A 7,462-nucleotide genomic window follows, 5' to 3' on the forward strand; every position below is an offset into this window, starting at 1 on the left:
TTATCAGCTATGTCTCAAACAGAAGGTACCCCCCCCCCCTTGATGTCTTGCTGCCTGTGTACTGCCTCATGACCTGAGAGCACCTGCCATATCATGTTTGTGACACGTTTTTGAAGGTAATCATTCATAATGAATGGATACCGCTAGGATATTGCTAGCATATCGGTATGCTAATGTTTGATGAATCAGAGTAGTTAAAACATTTGTAGGTAACAGAGAGAGTAATCAGTGATGACACCAACTATTTTGGACTATTTTGAAAACATTGCTGTCCTATAAAAACATGTATTTCTGAAAATATTAATTTTACAGGAGAAGGAGTAAAAAATGTAAAATTCAATGGAAGTCAATATAAAATGATTCTATTCCAAGTCATTTTTAAGCATTTCTATTGGTCCATTCATCTTGAACTTTTCACCCAATTTGAAGGACAACTGCTGTGTTCAAATGATGTAGTAAAGAAAAAATTACAAAAATGGAGATAGGTGTCTTTCAGTGAACCGCAATGATATATTAAAATAAATGTAACCTACACTGTTTAAAACTTTGTCGGGGTTGATACATTAAATACAAATGAATTGTGTAAAATTTACATAAGATAATTTGGTCATCAACCGACATTGGGTCATTTTTGGGTAAAATCAATCAAAATCATTTTTTTTTTTTTCTGTAAAAAGCACACTTCAGGAAAGCCTTATTCATTCTATTATGTAGTTAAAATATAAAATCTATCAGCTATATACCTATGGCAGCAGCTAGTGTATATTGGTACAGAAGATTAGCTGACGTGCTATTGAACATGTTGAAATACTTACTACTGAAAATGGAAGGCAGTAAAGGATACATCTTAGAGTTAGGCTCAGTGTTAGCAAAAGCCTTAGCACAAAATGCTGCTGTTTCTAAACTTTGGTGCTTAGGTTTTGAGTTAGGTTTAGGGCTAGAGGAAGTTCTACAGCTGATTTTCCATGCTGTGTAAACAGATATCACTTAATATATGGAATACCTAACATGTAGTTTATGAGTGCAAACTATATTTAGTACATTTTATACAAATCTTAAATAGGTAAAATAGTTATGAATTCACATGGAGACAAGACTGTGATGTACACAAAAGATTAAGTGCAATATGTGGTGGCAAACATTTTTGTCATTCACTTCTACAGTGGATTATATCATGGTGTCTACTGGTGAAGATTTAGACATATAATTCAGCTCTCAAAACTGGCAAAATGGTGTCTTCAGTCCTCAAATGATTACTGAATGTTGACAAAATGAAAATGTGAGGGAACACATTGGTAAACATGAAATTCAGAAATTCAGCTGATGTTTACAAAAGAATAACTTCCACCATTTTGTTGTTTGTAATTCAACTGAATGTATTCATCACTAACTTGTTTTTCAAGTGTTTCGCATATTATCCTGACATTTTCTGAATTTGTCTTGTATTATGAAGACCTACTACCTTGGGATGTTGCTTTCTGATCTCTGTTGTTGAACCAGCGACAGCGAGAAAGCACAATCGACTGCAAAAATGATGCTGACGTCTTCGGCTGAGCAATCTCACGACAGCACCGTTTCCTCACCGCAGAAACCCTAGCGAAAGAGCTTCAAAGTGAGTCAGAACTCCAACAGAAGCTAAAGCCTTGGCTTCCTGCCACAATCCACCTGAGTTTCCCCTGAGTTTCCAACCAAACCAACACAAAAGATATTCACTGTGCTTCTACAGAAGTCAAAATCACTGTTTCCAATAACGTAGAACCAATAACGATGCATATGTATGAAGGTATTCTAATGCTGTCTCGGGAAAACTACCTTTTAGAGCTCAAACACTTTCACTGAGGTGGCCCCCTCAAGGGTACATCTTCAATATTTTCAGTTATGGGACATAATCATATCATATTCTATTGCGTTAACTTTTTTCAGATTTTATGTTAAAGTTGTAAAAACTGACACAGGCACACACACAACTTGTAGAATCGGCACAGAAAACATAGAACAGCTGCACATGAGCCATATACCAACATGCCCCATGTCAAGGGTTGGGATATTACACATCCTAATGTGACGTGTAAACCCTGCGGAGCACTGATTAGCCAGAGAGGCTTGTCAATGACCACAACATGCAGACCCCCAGCACAAAACTGGCTGCTTGTAAAATCTCCAAGTTACTGCAGAGATCACATTTGTTTTTACAACAGCAGCTCAAAAATGACTCTTTTGGTCATTGGTGATGTCACAAAAACCTTAAAAGAACTTAAAGCCACTGGGGAATCTGTGAGAACTGGGGCATGGGCCTGTGTTCAGTCAAAAAAACAAACAAACAAACAAAAACATGTGAACATGCAATGAGTAAACACACCTAACATTTCCACTGCCGTTGTTGTGGTTTACAAAGCCTGTGGTTCCCAGACAGTGTTTTGTGACATCACCAATTACATTTCTTGTGGGATCTGTGCTGGCAGGAAAACAACCAGGGAAAAACATGTTGAGCCGTGCCGAGCTGAATTCATGCAGTGGAAAAGCACCAATATCCCTATAGAGCTTGAATCGTTCAGCTCAAAAACAGCCAGTTTGTGAAGAGATAGTAAACTTATATTAAACGTGATGGTGAATATTATAATTCATTACATTTATGCAGGTAGAGTGTAAAAATAAACTTGAATCTAGATAAACCTGGGTGGGGGTGTAGGGGTCTGGCACTGCTGAAAAACATCCTAGAAGAAACACTGAAATCAATGATCAGCAAACTGACAAAAGCTATTTATATATATATATTATATATATATATTATATATATATATATATATATTCCTGGTGTAAACAGGGACTAAAAATGGACCCAGTTCCAGAAATCAAAAGATCTGAGCTGTGTCAAGTTAAGTAGGTTCCATGCAGTAAAAAATGTCGTATGAAAGCAACATTTGACGAGGTATCTTGGTCTATGTATTGTTTTTTTGAAAGACTGGCTGCCTTTCTCTGGGTAAATTTCTAGTCACATGTGATCTGGTCCACTGTGGCTTTCTGCAGTCTCAGAATGGCTTTAATGTAGTACTGTCAGACTGGGTTTCTCCATAGTATACATCCATAGCCCTGTCCAGCACAGTCTGCCAAAAGTGGTGAAAATATTCCTTTAAAGGCTGTATTGGAACAAGAGGGTTACAATCCCAGCTTCTACCATCACAATACACTGCACTGGATGGTCCACAACATCTAACTATCAAAAATACACTATCAGCATTAACAATGTGTTGATTTAAAGGGTTGAAAATATTATGTAGCTATTCATTTTTAATTTACATGGCTCTAAATCTTTGGACAGAATTGTACACTGTTTTGACTCATTAACCCAAGTCCTTAATGATTCTCTGGCCATTCGGATGCTGCTTTTATGCATCTCAGTTCTCAAAGAGGAACGCTAACCTCTTCAGGAGTTAATGAAAAGTGGCTGTGCTCTTTCGCCCCTCTTTTGCTCGTTGGATCAAAGGGGGGCTTCTCTTTTCTCCTGGTTCACCTCTGCTGTCTCAGATGGGAGAGGCTGCTTAACACACACACACACACACACCCTGGAGCCCTCGGCCTGCTGCCATTGTCATGCTGATGTCTCAGAGGCCACAACACAAAGAACCATTGAGGAGAGGAAGAAGAAGCCGGAGGAGAGAGAGAGAGAGAGAGAGAGAGAGAGAGAGAGAGAGAGGGAGAGAGAATGGGGAAAGCACTCGAGAGGAGTTTCTTTTACCCCCTCAGGTGGTATTGGTGCTGGTGTGGAGGGGGGCGGATGAAGTGTGTGTGTGTGTGTGTGTGTGTGTGTGTGTGGAGGAGGGTCAAATGTAGCTGTAGTGTTAGGGGGCAGTGGACTGGTCATGCCTCCAACAGTCTCCTGGGGTTGGAGGTTGAAGTTTCTTTGTGTGTGAGAGAGAAAGAGAGAGAGAGAGAGAGACTAGCTGTGGAATGATTATCCTACCTTTGACGACAATGTTAAAGTATAGTTTAAACTAATTATTTGAATATTTTATTAATTATTTCAGTAAAATATTACATCGTTAAAGAGGCATTTTGCATACAGTGTAGAAAGCACTCTTTAAATCAATTACAAACATTCCCATTCACGTAGAGAGGTGCCACAAGAGCCTGGAATGTAGAGTTCTTGTGTGAAGGTGGGCGGAGCTACCAAAAACTCTTGTGTATATTCCCACTTGTGTGAAGTGCTCAGAATTAGTTTAAATTAACCTGATGTAAATGAATATAAGTTAAACACTAAGAAATGTTCCTACACATTATTAATTCATTCATTCATTGTCTGTAACCCTTATCCAGTTCAGGGTCGCGGTGGGTCCGGAGCCTGCCCGGAATTGTTGGGGGCAGGAACACACCCTGGAGGGGGCGCCAGTCCTTTACAGGGCGACACACACTCACACATTCACTCATACACTCACACCTACGGACACTTTTGAGTCACCAATCCACCTACCAACGTGTGTTTTTGGACTGTGGGGGGAAACCGGAGCACCCGGAGGAAACCCACGCAGACACAGGGAGAACACACCCAACTCCTCACAGACAGTCACAGGGGGGAGGGCTTGAACCCACAACCTCCAGGTCCCTGGAACTGTGTGACTGCGACACTAACCTGCTGCACATATTCTTACACAAAAATAAAGGTAAATAATTAGATCTAAAATGCACAATATAATATTAAACTGTTTTAAGTGTGTGTGTGTGTGTGTGTGTGTGTGTGCATCAGAAATATATTAGGGTTTGAGGACCAAGAACCATCTGTAGAGTCATATTGTGGGTACGACAACATAAATCATGCCATTTCAAGGTGAAGACAGTTTTTAAAGTTAGTTTGAGGTTAAAATTAGGTTAAGGCTTAGGACTGAGGTAAAGGATAAGGTAGCAATTCTTATGGATAAATTAAAGACTAATCTACACAAAAATACGTAGAAATCTGTTCAAAGGCCCCACAGTGCTTGTGTGTGTGTGTGTGTGTGTGTGTGTGTGTGTCCTTTAACAGGACATCCAGCTCACCTTTCCTCACTAGTGAGTGTACGGACGACTAACCAAGACAGACGAAAGGTCAAAGGTAATTTTTTAACTATTGAACTCAGTGGAAAGGTGATCTAATTCTGCTTTGTCTTTCAGGAGCAACATACTCTCTCTTTCTCTCTCTCTCTCTCTCTCTCTCTCTCTCTCTCTCTCTCTCTCTCTCTCTCTTTGTATATCTCTCCCTTTCTATACTTATCTATCCATCCATCTCTCCTTTTCTCTGGTTTCTTTCTTTTCTTTCAGCAGTGCGGGGAGCTCTCCTGGAGAGGCCATACACACAGTCTCTCTATCTCACACATACACACACACACACACACACACACACACACACACACACACACACACAATAGTGGGGAAAGGACACATAGACAACTGCAGGAGGATAGGTTTCTGCTCATGTATCAGAAATATCACACACACACACACACACACACACACACACACACACACACACACACACACACACACACACACACACACACACACAGATGACTTTATATTTATATAATTAGATGCCCATCTTAGATGTATTAGAATTAAACAGACAGTTTTGATTACTGAGAAGACACACAATTGTATCTATATATGTTGGAATTGATGACATCACAAAAACAGTATGGTTAAGATGAGAGGTTTTTGCAGGTCAGTGTCCATATATTGATACTTTAAAATGACTGATACCTTAAGAAACTGTTTAATGGTTCACATGTTTGTGTTTTTATACAAAAACAAACATAAAAGTGGATCAAAATCACATGACTCCTCCAAACACCTGAGGAATGGCTGTGATTGGTCAGGAGGCTCCTTATAAGAATCCTTATGTTTAACAGGCCTGACACACACACAAGCACACACACACACACACACACACATATAGAGAGTATCAGTGGCCACTGGTTACAAAACGAAGAGAGAGATTGAGAGAGAGAGACTGATTCATTCCTTCTCTTCTTTCATCTCATCCTATTCCTCTTCTCCTTTTCAGCTCTCTGGGGAGTTACCAGAGGAACACAGGAGAGGGGCTTTCTCTGCTCTCCTGTCATATTTTCCCAGTGTGGTCTCTGTGTGAGTGGGCTGTAGATCTCTGACCTCACTGTGATTCAATACAGTTCTCTACCTAAATGATTCAGTGTATCATGACACGACGATTCAATCTGATTCAGTTCTGAAATGAATGAATTAGTGGGTAATGAAATCTCAAATTTTGATTCAGTTGCTTAGTAACCACAGCTATGCATCAGTCGGCCATAAGTTTAAGTCACAGCCCATTCCCTCAGCTCCACTAACCATACAGCTGCACATTGTAGTTCTACAATTACTGACTGTTGTCCATATGTTGCTCTACTTTAAAAGCCCCCATTCACCTTGTTCTTCAATGGTCAGGACCCCTAGATGACCACCACAGAGCAGGTATGATTTGGGTGGTGGAACATTCTCAGCACTGCAGTGACACTGACAAGTTGGTGGTCTGTCAATGTGTGTTGTTCTAGTACAAGTGGATCAGATACAGCAGTGCCTCTGGAGTTTTTAAACCCCTCAGTGTCACTGCTGGACTGAGAATAGCTCACCAATGTCCACTGATGAAGGACAAAAGCAGCAACGAATGATAGTGTCTCTGTGTGGACAGTGAGAGGATACAAGGTTTAAAAACTCGAGCATCCCTGCTGTGTCTGATCCACTGGTACCAATGCAACACACACTAACACACCTCCACAATGTCGGTTAACAAATGATGTAGTGGTATCGCTTCTTATTAATTAATAAATGTATTATTAATTTGCCTATAACGGTCCTAAATTAACATTTGAATTTTCAAATCTTTCTTGATTAATGGATTAATCAAACGGTCGAACACGTCCCTAGTTCGTACTGTATGCTCTAATGGGTCTAATGGCATCTAATGGACTCCAAGCAATGCAGTTAAATCACCACCTTGTCATTTACAACCGCTAATGTGCACAGGAAAATGAGCCTGAGAAACTGGCTACAGGAAACATGACATGTCCATCAAGGCCTCCCTACCCCTCTCTCTCTCTCTCTCTCTCTCTCTCTCTCCGTCACTGCCTCCCTATGTGAGACTCTAACACAATGGCAGTTTCCTGACGTGGAGACATGAGACGGCAAGTCGCTCTCTCAGAGAGTGAATGATCCTGGGAGAATGAGAGAGAGAGAGAGAGAGAGAGAGAGAGAGAGAGAGAGAGAGAGAGAGAGAGAGAGAGAGAGAGAGGGGTAGGGAGTATGTGTGGGAAAGTATGAGAGAGCATTTTCATGGCCTGAGGATTTGTTCAGATTTGTTAAATGTGGGCCTCAAAGCTTACATCACCTGTGTGTGTGAGTGTGTGTGTGTGTGAGTGAGCGGCCGTCTTATGTGTGGAACAATGGGCACAATACATTATAGAATAACAGAATAATACCA

Source organism: Hoplias malabaricus, chromosome 12 (assembly GCF_029633855.1).
Source record: "Hoplias malabaricus isolate fHopMal1 chromosome 12, fHopMal1.hap1, whole genome shotgun sequence".
NCBI lineage: Eukaryota > Metazoa > Chordata > Actinopteri > Characiformes > Erythrinidae > Hoplias > Hoplias malabaricus.